General features: G+C 34.0%; 1 protein-coding gene across 2 annotated transcripts in view; it reads right to left on the minus strand.

Moving 5' to 3' along the window:
• The window catches only part of LOC105396081, a 29,842-nt gene extending 15,005 nt beyond the window's left edge, over nt 1-14,837 (minus strand). Inside the window, exon 1 of one of the 2 annotated variants that reach the window (XM_048628938.1) lies at nt 14,766-14,837. The gene's annotated coding sequence lies outside the window, so the exon portion shown is untranslated. Of the gene's footprint in view, nt 1-11,034; nt 11,186-14,765 lie in introns of those variants that run through there. The other variant, XM_011568414.3, reaches the window with a different exon arrangement.
• Nucleotides 14,838-16,090: the final 1,253 nt, after the last annotated feature.

Here is a 16,090-nt window from a genome sequence, read left to right on the forward strand (position 1 = left end):
GGCTAGTTCATAAAAGACTGACCACCTGAGGTCTGAAACAGTGAAACGATCCATGCCTAGGTCTCTCCAGCCGTGTCGGTCAATCCGTCCCATTGGGTTCTGAGAGAGTGACAGAACAGAGAGTGCTATAATCTATATAGTCTCGCCGATAGCTAATCTCAAATGAGATTGACCGCCGTGGTCGAAATTCGACTAGCAAGACATTATTCAGTTAGGGGTCCAATCCAGCTTTCCTTCACATCTTAAAATGATCACTGTAAAGTAACCTACGAATGATAAAATTATCATGCTTTCATCACCAAAATACGCTTAAGCAGCACTATATGGTTGCTGTGTGAATGTACACCAAACTCGTATTTAGATCAAATCGTATTCAATGCAAGACGCGTTCATCCTTCATTTTATCGTTGCAATGGCTTTACGTAATCAATTTATTTACCTACCTGCAGTGCATAAATACGTATGTTGACAAATTTAATGGAAGTAAGTGTACATTTATATTATAAAGAAAAGAAAATATTTTTGGAATAACATTTTCTTGTTTTAAATATTGATTTCGAATTCATAGGCGACCGAATGGCGTAGTGGTTAGTGACCCTGACTACTGAGCCGATGGTCCCGGGTTCGATTCTCGGCTGGGGCAGATATTTGTTTAAACACAGATATTTGTTCCCGGGTCTTGGATGTGCCCGTAAAATGGCAATAAGCCCGCCCCCTATTACATTGGGACTAACATAACACTCTGGCGAAAAGTGGGTGCAGCAATGCACCTCTGCCTACCCCGCAAGGGAGTACATTAGTACAAGGCGTGAGTGCGTGTGTGTGTGTGTGGTAATATACTCAATGAGCAATCAAAAAGTAGCCGTGACATATGGATCGGCAATGACAAGTGGAACTTTTTCGTTGCTCGCGAGTGTATAAGTATCAAATGAAGCTTAAAAACAAACAACTTACGAGTATTTCATTACGTATAATTAAAAGATGCTGGTTAAACGATTTATCATTAAAAATATTTTTATCTTTTGAATTCAACTTCACTTAAATCCCAAATAATCATTAAATATTTTAGAAGGAAAAGTCAACCCTTCAATGCTGTACCTGCTTGCATTATCACAAAAATTATAATGTTTCTGTACCATCTATTTGTATTAAATGAATAAGTTATGGACATAAACTTTTTTGAACCGGTACGGTGGGATGGTTGGGTCATAAACTGCATTCAAAAATATTCCTCACACGGTTTATTTGGCAACAAGCACATAAGAAGATTTAGGCAAAAACGCGCGTTGTTAAAAATAACGGCATCATTATTGTATGTAGTGTTGCTGTTGTGTAGGGTGATGAAAACTTTTAACCGTTATTGAGGCAAGGAATCTGTCAAAAGATGTACAAGATTTAGTTAAGTTAAGTAAGAACCTTGAGTTTTTCAGTTAAATCACTGCTGTATACAATTTTCATTTAACTAGTTAAGAATTTTAAAAAAAATGAAAGTCTAAAACTATAAATAACGTTACGGTGTCTATGTCTACAGTCATGTCAATTTAATCCCATCAAAAACAATACTTGTCAAAAAAAAACAATTCTCGTAACTCAGTTCTTCTACGGTAAAAAGTTGTGAGATCCATGTAATACCAAGTCTTATCCACGCACGCATCTCAATCTTAAAAATCATTAATGTTTTATATAAATATATTGACTCGGCCATCGCATGAAAACACGTGTTAATTAAATTATTTAGTGCGAAATATTCTGGTTTTTCCTTGATTCATACACCAAACACTACTTATATTCCAAAGTTGAAGCTTCTGGGTCTGCAAGAAGTGCCTTTGAATTTTTATGATCGGTGAGTGAGTGAGTGACAAAATTAAGAAACTTTGACCCGTTATAATTCTTAAACTACTGTTTCAAATTTAATGAAATTTGAAATATACCCTGTCTTTACAATGCCTGCATGGTTATTGAAAATTCAGTCTTCTAGTTTTATTCACAATGAAGTTACAGGGGGTCGAAAATGGCCTGAATTGCTTCGAGAAAAGGATGGTACGGCCGTGCCGCTTTTTGGCTCGACTTGTCGTTTTGAGTTTTAAGGTATTAAATAAAATTTATCTCTAAATTTGAAATGTATTAGTACGGTGGCCTTCGCCTAAAAGTATACAGGCGGAGTTTTTAAAATAGCGATCTCAAGCTCACATGCTGCTCAAGCACATCCACATAAACACCACTGCTACACATATCACACACAACACGTCCCCGGATTTATAACCGATGTAGCTGGTCCCTTCATCATCAGGGATTGCTATTTTAAAAACTCCGCCTGTATACTTTTAGGCGCAGGCCACCGTACATAAATAGTATCATTTCCAATCCAATTTGGCTAACGAACTTGCTGACAACGATTGTCACGATGGCAAACTCTCTCCTATCGCCATAACAAATAGTGTGCTTCAAGAACACAATAGATTTGACTGTGCCAACTTATCTATGTCATTATGTGAAATACTCATACTGTTATATGAAGCCTCATTGTTACACTACGGAACTATACTAGTATTACGAACATCATTAATATTTTTCGGTGCGGCTTGCAACGCCTTGCGCATACGTAGTGCAATTGAGACTCAATTTCAGATAAAATCTGCGGTTTATTCTTGTTAGTAATGAAGTCAGAACGCTTTCAATTCCATTCTTGTATTATTCCTTGTTGCTTGTCTTCTCACAAGTGGATGTAATGATGAAATACTTTTGGTGAACATATGTGTATTTCACTAATGGTTCAAGAAAATGGGATCTTTATATGATAATTTTTGCTTGTGGAAAAAATTTAGAATTTCTTTTATTTCCTGCCTATAATTTAGTAATTAAACTTAAGCAACTAAACAAACTACCGAGCAATGCAAGTTTATTGAAATTGGTTCTAGTTAATAGCAATTTGGCATACTTACCATGTCGCCCGTCAATTAGCATAGAATGGATGAGCACAGTGATCTGCGCAACAGGAGAATTAGAACAAAATCATTACACGTCTTTGTTAAGTAACTCACATTGTAACCCGCTATTTGTAAACGTGACACTTTGCTTGGGAAGGTTCAGACACATTTTTCATTTTATTTGAAGAATTAAATGTGTTTCATGAATTAATCACTCATACTGAACTCGCGCCATTAAATACAAAAAAAACAGAAAGCCACCAACCGACAAAAAAGTGGTTGGGGACCATATTTTTTAAAATTATTTTCCAACTATAGACGCGTGACACCTTGAGTACAATAAATACCTCGCCTTCATGGATTCAAAGATGTAAGATGTTTGTGGTGTTTTTGGAGCCCTATTATTTATTAAGAAAGTTGGCGTAAATACCTGCGAATGCATTTTACGTTTTCATTAGAACTACTTACATTTATTTAGACGCAACATGCCCGCATAGACGTAATAAGCGTAAAGATTGTATATCTACTATGAAAATTGTAACGACATAATATGCAGTATAATTGCTATTATTTAACATTCTGAGAATCCAATGAATATGTACAATTGTGCATTTTGTTAGTCACGATCGCCCCCGGACAATTTGTGATATTTCGCAATATTTTCAATTTACAAAATGACACTTTAATCAACTCCTAGGAAACAAATTAAATCTATAACCATACAACAAGTAAAGAGCCATCATTACTCAACCGTGTTACAAAGAACCTAGGTACTTTGCAACGCAAACTATAGTACGTTCGTAGTAAGTAGGCATTAAAATAAATTTACAAAGATTAAGGAAGTTACTAAATAGTTTAATTAACTTTATACTGTAACACTCTAACTGTAAGGGCACTGATACCTGCCGCACAGGTCTCCCTAGTGCAGGTTTCAGAAGCTTACGATTATCTTGTACAACATATTTTCATTGTTATTCTTATAACTTTAAGTTTTTAACTGTGTTTCTTGTACTGAATAAATTAAATTTATTATTATTATTAAAAGTTAAAATTACAATTTTGAGATAAATTTTCTGTAAGCGAAGGTGTTGTAAATTGTTAACTGATTCTATTCTGTGATGTATTAGTTTGCTATTACGGGAAATATCAGTGGGTCAGCGATCGCGAAACCTGGAAGATGCTGTCATGGATGAAGCTTAACTGATGAGCAGATCGTGAGCTCCGCTCAGTGGAACGTCCGTGAACATCAAAACGGAAAGGTTGCCTTTTTCGTAAGCTTTAGTAACCAGTGAAAAGATGCCATCATAAATATTGCATTCAATTTTTTATGCATGTTGCGGATATTAGAACGAACTGACAGTTTAAAAGGGGCTTGCAAGCGTCATCATGATAGACGAAGCTTGACTCTTTGTGTTAGAAAAAAACTCTAAATTCGAGTAAGTACCACAAAGACGTTTGGAAGTTTGGGTTTTCAGTCTATTTGGTTTATTTGGTAGATTTAAGGATCAAATTGGGTCCTCTAGTTTATTGTAACTTGTGTCATGTAAATACGAATATCTATGTACGAAACTAATCTTTATGGTAGGCATGGGTAATTTTCCCCATGCCCACTTCACCGGTCTGTATAATATATTTTCAGCTCCCTTACGCCAAAAAAGGTTACCCTTCGTAGTGTGTATGATAAAATAGTAGTGTACATATTGGTTGGTATTTAAAGTAGGTTTGTCTCTAAATCGCAAATGTTATTATAACTGTGGAAAATAATAAAAATCATTACAAATATTGAGAAGCAGCAAATAATGGCAAATCTACTATTACTATAGTACCAACATTGCGTGAGCTAATACAATTTTACGAAATTTTACGCGCAACCTCTTCCGAAGACTTGACCGAATGTTTTGCGAAGCACTACGGTTTGTTGACAAATTGGTCAATTCCAATACCACCAGAATTAGTTATGTCAATTTTCATGGTAGCCCTCGTCGTGGGAAAATTATACCTGCAATAAAATTCATAGATTTGTTCTATAAAGTGTAGTGCAGGTAAATAATATAAAAGTATTTTATATAAAAAAACATTAAGTATAGATTGGGTCAATTATGACATTAGCAGGAGCAGCTATACCGACATAATGTAAACAACGAGACCAAACACCTCTGCAAGTTACATTTCAAATATAAAACATTTGACTAATCTACAAAATGACTGCGGGTGCTTGATATTCTCATTTATGAACCTCAGATAAAGCAAATACTTACCTACATAGGCTATTTATTTATTTCCTACACATTTTGATAAAATTTAAATACTTGCCTATCAAGTAAGTATATTGTGCATTTTTACGACAACATTTTATGTAGGTTACTTTGATTAAATTGAAACGTAATAAATCTTAGTAGATAATGACTAATGTCACCAATCATTACGAAAACGAGATCTTCTATTGGCCTCAAAATGTGAATGCAAGAAACACATGAATATCAAATTTTGAAACTTAGAATAATGCTTGAAGGTCAGACCCTATTTGAAGTTTTACCAATATCCGATTTCGCTACTCAATCACTCTGCGACAAAGGTAAGCAAGTACTTTACTAGAACAAATTGAGCAATTAAAAGTCTCTAACTATATCTACTCTATTAGGTAACAAATATTTTAAAAATAACACTAAGATTGAAGTGAGTTGTAGTGCATACACATGCAGGCTTTCAGTGGGTCTACGCATTAAAGTACTCCATCAGCCATTGCCACGGATAGTAAATAGTATGCGCTATCTAAAAAACTATGAAGATATCTTTAAATTCACTTAGGTATAGTACAGATAACTCTTACGTCATCATCACACTATATTGTTATGTAAAAAAATATAAGTTATTTTTGTGTTTCTTGTTATCAATAATGATGCATTGACCATTATGCGTAGGTACAATAACGATTGTTCATTCGTTTATTTTCATCCTACCAATTTGATATTGATTCTCGATTTACGTTTTAGTGCATTGTTCTTAGCGAACATCTGGAAAAAGTTTTTTATGGTAGTACAATGGCGTGAAAAAAACCAAAACGAAAGAAAATAATGTCTTAGTTACGGCGCAGTGGCACATATAAGTATATTATGCGATTTATGCGTTATTTAATTTTGCGTTCAAAAGTTTTTTTAAGATAAGCTATTTACATACTTCTTCAGTATTTTTTTATTTGATTTGTCTTATATCTGCAACTACCTACTTAGTTTTTATTTTCCTTTCTCTTTAGTGTTTATATTTTTGTACAACTTCCTCATTTATATTCAAAATTTTCTCTCTTAGTTCATAGGGTTGCCTGGAAGAGATAGCTTTTAGCGATAAGGCCGCCCTTATTGTATTATAGGTTTTATGTACAATAAAGTAATACTACTACTAATACTTGTACTATGAAAATATTTGGTAACATGGGCTGTACGTAATAGTTCATAAAAGGAGCTTTGAACAAAGCAACTGAATCTTATATAATATGTAGGTCTAGCGCACCCTGCCTGGGTAATCAAAGGCTTCAGCGAAAAGGGTCAATCTATCAGATTCACGACTAATATGACAGACTGACCGTTTCACAACTATGCATGATAAACCCAAGTCCACCAAGTATTGAAGTCCTACCTAATACAGAATACATGATGTGTCAGGTTTCAGGCAAAGGTACCTTAGTTATAAAAATCGAGTCAAAGGCTTTAATGTGACAGAACTTCAACATCATACTATTTTAAGTACGTTCCTTACATGGTATAATATACCAAAAGTAGAGGTGGAATTACAAATTACATGTGAGCTAAACCATATGGTATTGATAGGTGCGTTAATCTTTACAGTGTCGTAGTTTACACTCATGAATATTTCATGGAATAGAGAAATACTTGAGAAAATTTTGGTTTACCTAAATTTAGTATTTTAAAACAAAATTCTTTACGCTTATTACACGGGAAGCATACGGCTTGTTTCTTATTAACAAGCTTCGCTTTGCCTTCCGTTTTCCCGTGGGAATTCCGCAATAAAAAAATATCAAATTTAATTCAAATCTTTTCAGCCATTTTGACGTGAAGATGTTACAAACATACTCACATACACCCATACTCACAAACTATTTAGGATAATTTTCTGATAATCTGAAAGAACTATGAATTATGACCAAGAAAGCATATACCAAGCTAATAACTTATGTTACAATCTTGAATGCTTATGTAATCGAATCTATGAGTTGTAATGAAGGTTAGACCTTGCGATACGTGAATGAATTATTCACAGAGGGTGTTAACAATTGCGAGGTTTTATATTACTTTTGAACTGTAAAGCGGAAGATTGTGCTTTGGGTGTTTTATTTCATGATAAAGTGTCGATAGGTATTAGCTGGTTTCAAGCGACTTCATTAATATGTACAATAACTGTAGTTTTTTTATAGTGGTAGGTACATATTATACATACATACCTACATATATATTTTATGATCACGACTGTAATCCCCGAAGGGGTAGTCAGAGGTGACTTGCAAGTGAGTCACCCGCTTTTCGCTGTACTTTGTACTCGCGTGATAGTCGTGAGCCGTATCGGCGATGGATACTTTTTGAATGAGTACAATGCACTTAGGGTACACATCTAAGACATAGATGTGCCGGCTTCCTCACGATGTTTTAGGCCCGGTACAGTGCCACGCGGACCGTCCCCACGCGGATGAGGTTTTAAGATACGCATATTATTATGTAACGTTCGTTTCTATATTATTAATTTTAAATTGTTAAACAACGCCACCTCTCTCATATTTAATTAAATTGTAAAAAACTGTCTACTGGCTGTCCACGACATAGGCCTAGCTTAGTGTGGTAACCCTTGTTATAATTATGACCACCTTCTAATTTTTACCAAACACTCCAAGCTATATTTTTTGTAACTTTCATAATCTTTAGTTTAAATAAATTTTTTTTTAATTTCATTTTTTCATTTTCAATTCGTCGTTCACGCTCGTGATCTCGTCCGCGTCGTCGGAGGAGTTTCATACTTTCTGCCGTCCGCGTGGGTCATCCGCGTCGCACTGAACCGGGCCTAATAGTAATGGTATTCATAGTACTTAAATTTCAAAGAAATCATTGGTACATGTCAGCGCAGGGATTCAAACCCGCATCTGTTGCGTGAGAAGCGGGCGCTTACCCGACTGAGCTATTACCGCTCTAAACTATAAATATGCTTCTAAACTATATAAATATTCATAGAATTTATCTATATATCTATCAATAAACCGGGAAATAGACAATATGATGTTCCAAAGAGGAAACGAAACGGGCCAGATGTCCCATATCGTCGGGTTAAAAGGTCTTCTGACAGACTTGCCATATAAGTACAGGATTCTACTTTTATGGTCAAAGCATAACACATTGTAGATACGTAAATACATGTTTCATATAAGTATCACACATTGACTATGTATAGGCATACCTATAGGTATAAAAAACACAAAGCTGTATTAAAGAAAAAATTTATTCTCAGTTTGGGGAACAAAATATAAAATCCTACTCTTTTGGTCCATTGCTTGCCATTTGCGATTATGATTACGATTATATATTATGAGCTTTAAATTGAATAGAAACCTTAGTCAAAATTTCAATAAAAATAAGTCATTAGGCACTTTTTAACACTAAATCTTACAGTATGTCAAAAAAACATTGCTTCGAAGACTAATGGTTTTTTTCTCAACTATGACTACTGTATGACATAATGAATGTTTTGGTGTCAAATTTAATTACCTAAAGCACCTGAGTGCGTCTTCATAATGCATAGCTAATAAGATCCGACTGAGTCAACGAACACAATACTAATTATTGCAATTATGGCTTATGAGTGATGTTGATTTTAGTCATGAGAATGTAATTATGACAAACGGTAAGGATTTGGATTAAAAAAAATAGGAGCGTCCGTAGTCGAGCTAGCTTCTGTGATCTAAACTGATCATTGAGCACGGTCAGCCATTGGATGGGTGACCGATTTCAAGTGGTTCTTTTCTGGACGCTTCCGTGCTTCGGACGGCACGTTAAGCCGTAGGTCCCGGTTGCTGCTTCGGCAGCAGTCGTTTAGCTTAGTCAGATGCCTTTCGGGCAGCTTGAAAACATTTGACAGTCGGGTTGCCAACTTATCCGACAACTCTCTCGGCACAAGCTTGCTTGTGTTGCGGTCCACCAACCCGCACTAGGCCAGCGTGGTGGATTGGGTCTAAACCCTATCTTCATTATTTTCTAACATATATCAAATTTATCCAAGATTGCACTGTATAAGTTTTATGTTCTTGTAAAGCCGTATTTAAATGGGTTAATTATTATCTCTATCCTCCACGGGACAGGCATTGCCTAGTGTGGGGGTCAGTACATTCACCATCTCTTGTATATTTTTAAAGGAAATAAACATTTTTACTTTTACTTTTTTACTTTTATTGGAAGGAGATCCGTGCCCCAGCATTAGGGTCGTGATGATGTTAAAAAATTACAAATGTACCTATGATTTGAATGGATATGCATGTACAAAACAAGTCACGAGAAATGAAAAAGTTTTACATGCCATTGCCGATCCATATTAATTAAGATGTCAGTGGAAATTTTAAATTGCTCGTGAGTGTATAAAGTATGAGTCTCGCTTAATATTGCACTTTGAACGAGAATGAGGGAAAATCACACTCACCGATGCAATGACACATTTTCCGTTAATTTCCACCGTTGCTGGTCACGCGATTTATCTATAAATATTATCCATGCATTGGAGATTAACACTATTATTGAATAATTAATTTTAATATAATTAGTATAGTCTAGATTTAAATATTAAGTAAAAAGATTTTGAGATTCATTGATTAACTTGTGATGATTTTTTTACAGATTCACTTGCTTCTAAATTCAGTACCCATACCCATATTTAGATGTAAGTTGGTACTAATTCTAATTATTTCGATGTTAGAATTTAACAATCCTAAGAAATTAAACTGCAATTACTATGCATCTCATTACTATAGTATACATGGTATAATCAAGAACCGCAAAAAATAATAGTTTGGTCACGGGACATAATTTTACAGTGTCTTTATTATAATTTTATTGATGTAGAGAGAGCCTGGTGCGGGAAACAACGCTGTTTTAAGTAATAATTTATGTAATTTAGTTACGAATTTCAAGTAATTTTAAAATGAATTTAGTATTTAAATTATCTAGTAAATGTTTCAAAACTCTGCTGTTATTTATAGCGTATAATATAGTAAAAAAATAGAATAAAAATCTGAAAACTGGGTCTTGGCAATAACTTTTAAAGATCTTGAGAGTTTACATAAAGAATATATTTTTAAGTGTACGTAGGTACGTACGTAAACTTGTTTTTAGTATCATTTGTCTTTCAAAACAAATCTGAATATTTCCACTGAATACCTTTGATAGAGATTAAACCAATTGGCTTCATAATTATATTTATGTTTTTTCTCATATAAAGTGACATTTAACGCAATTAAATCAATTGCTGTCTCGCTTTGACGTTATAATTTTAGAGGAAGAGACCCTTGGATTAATTTTGATTAAATATTTAGTGTAAGTCACCCTGAGGATGTGAGATAATATAATGAGAGAAGACTTTTCATGCTGGTGGTTTATATTTTCATATTTTAATAAAAAAAACATTAAAATATATATCATTTACCGCGGTTGAGCTCTGGTAATGGACAAACTATAAACGTGGGTATTTTATAGCTCTACTTTAGATTTTACACTGCTGTGTGTAGGATATTGAACTTTACTAGTTCACATTGTGACTATTTTCAAGAGCAAGGGCATACGACATGCAGTTTTAGGTAGGTATTGTAAGGAACTCATGTAAAATTCAATAATAATATACATTTACGACAAACAAAAAAAGAAATATTATTATGTTAATTGAAATATCTATTTAAATCCCAATAGGTAAAAATTTATGTAAATATAATACATACTGCCACGGCAACGACATGCAATATTATAAATATTCATTCATGAAAAAACACAATACAGAGCACATTCATAACCATAAACAACGCAAACCTGAAAAGAAAAACAAAAGAAAATCACAGATCACAACGCACCCTCAATCCAAACAGGGGCGGTTCGCGTTCGAAAAATTAAAATTTTCAAATATGGAACACTCGTGTTTTTTTTTTCACTACCGCGTCCGCGAGCCAGTGCCGGCAGATGTGTCGTGCAGTGCGCGCGCCGCCATCAACTGTTCGTCCCTACGCGAAGTGCGCCGGCCGTGGCGTCATAGCGCCCCTGATAAAAGATAGCGGTGACACTGTGGTACTGGCCATGCATTCATCAGGAAAAAAAAACAAACGGTTTGCGGTTGCTGTGAGACGTTGCTTTGGTTGTTTTCACGTATACGAATTTGAATATTTGATTTACAAAACAATTCCTAACTTTTAGAAGAATATCCAATAGGTTGACGAAGTGATTTAAGTACAAGGCCTGTGTAGTATTAAATTGTATTTTCACAATTGCACCGTCAATAGGACCTGTTTGCAACATTGTTTACGGAAGGCATGATCAATTTACAAAACATTTACTTGTTTTCTTTTTTAATTATCATTTTGCAATACACGTGATGAAATTTTTGCCTTCATGGCGTCAGATATATTAATATTGAAGAACTGAATAATGATATGAATTTGAAGCAGTTATATTTACAAACTTGTTTTTAACCACGAGATTTACAATAAGTATTAAAGCATTATTATAAGGATTGAGACCAATAATGCTCGTAAAACCAATTATTTTTTTGTGATTTAAGATTTTGTAACATTTTTATTCAGAGTACAATGATTGATTATATAGATATAATAAATAAAACCATGACATTATACAAACATTCCAACAACAATCTGGAACTAATGTCAAATGACAATAAAACTACACACTTCCTGTCTCTAAGACATTCCATACAATGTTAGTATTTTTTCTTTCTAAGAAGTAAATAGTAATTAATTGTTTATTTTAAAGGTGTGTAATCGATTAGACATTCTTAGATATTTCCCATGTCATAATTAAACATTAAACATTCATAATGTTTATGTCTCTTTGTTTCAAAGAAAAGTAATTAGTTAGTTCTTTAATGTTTTTTTAACATTTTAAGGTCTTATTCAACGCTTATACAAAAAATACTAAGTATAATATAATTATACTAGTTCTGTATTGGACGGAATAAGCATGGTAGCATCTAATTGTCATCGATCAACGAAAAATTTCCACCTGCCATTGCCATTTCATTATGTCACTGGAACTTTTTCATTGCTCATGAATATTGGGCTTCGGTTTTATATTGCATCATTTTTATAATATAATAATGATAATATGTGGGGACATCTCACACACGGCCATCCGACCCCAAGCTAGGCAGAACCTGTGTTATGGGTGTCGGACAGCTGATATATCTACACAAATACATAGATAGATAGATACTAATTATATAAATATCAACACCCAAGACCCGAGTACAAATATCTGTCTTTAAACAAATATCTGCCCCAGCCGGGAATCGAACCCGGGACCATCGGCTCAGTAGTCAGGGTCACTAACCACTACGCCATTCCGTCGTCAATTTTTATGCACATTCGTTTTAGGCACAACTATTGTCGGTGAATATAATTATATATAAGTATTTTAAAATATAACGGTCACTTATCACAAAAACTAACAATGCTAACAGTGCTAAAGCTGTCTATTTTTATTTTTTATAACCTTTTGATCTTGTATGTTATGTCAAACAGTTACCGTTTTTAATTCTCATTGAACGTATTTTAGCTTATTGTGGAATTATTATAGGTATATTATTTATCCGTCAGTAATCAAATCCGAGATCATTGGTACCAAAAAACAAAAGTAGCTCACAAGAGCAAGAACTATATTATTTAGTTGATCTAATTAATTATAGTAACACTATGTAATAAAAATAAAATAATTTTATTGATGAGCTCATGGCTATATACTGGCGCTGCCACATACATGCATAAAATCTCAAGGTACAAGGTTAACTATCTGCAGTAAACATGTGCAGTATGTTCATTAAAGATTGACATTTTATTTTGTTGCACCTATATAATAATTTTGTAGAAAATTACCACTTACTAAAGTTACCATTAGTACCTAACTAAATTTAGTATATTTTTTATTAAATTCGAAGAATATACTATCTATCTATGTATACAGCATTTGTGAGCGTATAAATATTACCTAAGGTGTTCACTTTTCAACAGTTTCGTAACATGTTTCTTTTTCGTTTGCGTATCGATAAATATTTCTTGGATGCAATTTTCATTAATCTAAAAATATAGAAGGGTCGCATACAATGACTCGTTATTATGACCAGCCTGTATTCACTCACGATGTATGCAGGTTGATCGTACATCTATGACTGATCATTGCTAATGTGAGGATGCTCATTAAAACTATAAATAATAGACCTTTGATGAGAAATCGTGCGTTACAATTAGATTCCATTTTGACTGTTTTTTCAAACACAAGTAGTATTGACGTGGCCGAATTGAGATTACCACTTTATTCAGTTAGTATACTCGTATTGACTGATTTGATTTATTATGTTTCACTAAACCTACAATCACTACAGATATTAAGGATGGTTTGATGAGGGGTCAGAAGTCAATTTAGGCGCTGTTTTTTTCGTAGTATCTGTATCCCAAAATGCTTGGCAAAGGCCTCCTCATATAATTTTGCCCATTGTCCGGATGCATTCGGCTGATGTGTCCTCCCCAGGCCCACTTTATCTTGGTGGTCATCTCATCTATGTCTTATATGGGAGTGCCGAAAAGTTTTAATATAAGTAAGATCAGAATCCACCTGTCTGTATAATGATATATTTTCATATGATGTACCTATCATATATCAAATGTTAAAATATCAAGGTCTTAAGGTATTATACACTTTATATAAACTTCTCCTAAAAGAGGCTTTCCCTGTGCGTTACATAAGGGACTAGTCGAAGCCCGTATGCGTACAGTCATATCCTTATCTATATAGAGAACTGGCCGAGTTACATACACGGATAGTAAATAAATCAACTTCAAAACTTATCTTATTGGTTGTCAGTATTAAATTTGAGTGAGGGGATCAAAGTAATCTATAACTGAGCATGTATCTTAATTATAAAAAAATAGTTTACAATATTGAATACAATCAAAAACAAATATCTCATGTTGTTTTTATGCACTTCTTGACTAAGTGAAAACTCTTCTTCTTATCGTGTTGGTGTGAAATACAGAGCTTGTGACTACCTAGACCAAGTGCTAAGCGCACCTAGGGATTAGATGCATATATTAAAAAGAGCAGGTTCCTTTTGTGTACCCCACGTAGAAACAGAAAACTTCGAACTATTTCTTTTAACTTTTACCTATGAAAGGCATTAATTTCTAACATTTAATTACCTATATTATTTCTACATAACAAATGGGGTTAAGACTACAAATCTTTCGCTACCACACTAGTTCAAAACATATTTTGTAAGTACAGCAGTCATGGCGATGGAATAATCGAATATTAAGTCATCGAATCACGAATAATCTCTTACACGAATAAATTATATTATTATTCGCCGACGACGGTGATCAGAATTGGTTACTCGCTTGATTATGTGTTATTTCTAATTATAGCTTGAACGTGCAATTTAATGTAATAGGTTTGTTTTTAACGTTTACACTAAGTAACCTGTATGTTAGGTATATGTATTTTTTATGAAAACTTCACTTTTAGTAAATGTTCACATTGATAAAGGCACTAACACTTTTAACTTATATTTTAATGAACTAACTTTTGTTTGTAGCGTAATACCCGAAGTTAACGCTTTGCCGACCCGCCAGCCACTGACTCTTGGAAATTTTACACAAATTCACATTTCTGTAATTCAGTTCTGCACCTAGTTACTCAACGACGTGAACAATTTATATCGCGATTATCGCGATCTAATTAATTATTCAAATTAGCTTGTCTCGCTACGTTTGGTTTCAGGACACAAAAAGCTAAAATTTTCCGCTTACAACCTAGGTACAGTAGTGGGTTACCCTAAGCGCAACACTAACGACGTTGTTCTTAAATCTTTCATCTTAAAACTTAAATTCGAACTGCTAATAGTGTGCTACTAGTGTCCACTGTACACTTTTTTGCGCCTAGACATCCTTTTTTGAGTCAGTTATAAACAAAGAACACTTCATGTGTGTAGCAAAACCAGTTGTCTCATTACATCCATGAACCCAGAATAAGTTCAGAAATTTCAAGACCGTGGTATTATTCAAGGTCGCTCTTGAGTCTAACTTATAATACTCCCTTGAGGCGATTCTTCTACTTCCTACGTGTTCGAGATGATCATGTTATTAGATCGAAATTAAACCAGTTATATCGATATTTTTAAGTCGCTTATTCTAAATCTAAATTAATTATTAAACTAAATTAATACTTTTGGATTTTTGTTTTAGGTATTTATAAATAAGTTTAAGTAAATATTGTTCATACAAAAGACATCAACGCGTTCACTAAAAAAAGAAGTTCACCGTAAAATATTGTAATTTTTCTTTCTTTTTGGGTGCAAAATCAGGGCACGTAAATGCTGAGAAAAGTACAAATAGGTATAATAATATCCGTGTTGACTCTGACTTACGCGAGTATATCTTACTTTACGAACTGATCTAATATATCACGACAACAACACAATAAGACGACTAAAGCATCAGCATTTTTTTAAGTTTTTTAAAAGGTGCTTTATTATGCTAATACATTTTGCTTACTTTGCTTTGCTTTGTCCACCGACCCGCACTAGGCCAGCGTGCTGGACTAGGCCTAAAAAAACCTTCCAGCATTGGAAGAAGACCCGTGCCCCAGCAGTGGGGAAGTGATGGGTCGTGATGTAAATTTTGCTTATTTACTCATTATTGAATAAGTTAACGTTTTGAATTAGTTAAATAGCATCAATGGTATAATGTAGGAGCTTAAATGTTGGTAATACAACAATTGATATTGCAATATTCGAACTAAATTATTCAGTTTAAATTATTAGATTGCCTTTGATGGCAGACACACATCTATCCGCCTACAACCTAACCTAGGTAATTTAGTTATATTCCAGTAGGTAAATCGGTAACT

This window comes from Plutella xylostella, chromosome 22 (genome assembly GCF_932276165.1).
Source record: "Plutella xylostella chromosome 22, ilPluXylo3.1, whole genome shotgun sequence".
Classification (NCBI taxonomy): Eukaryota; Metazoa; Arthropoda; class Insecta; order Lepidoptera; family Plutellidae; genus Plutella; species Plutella xylostella.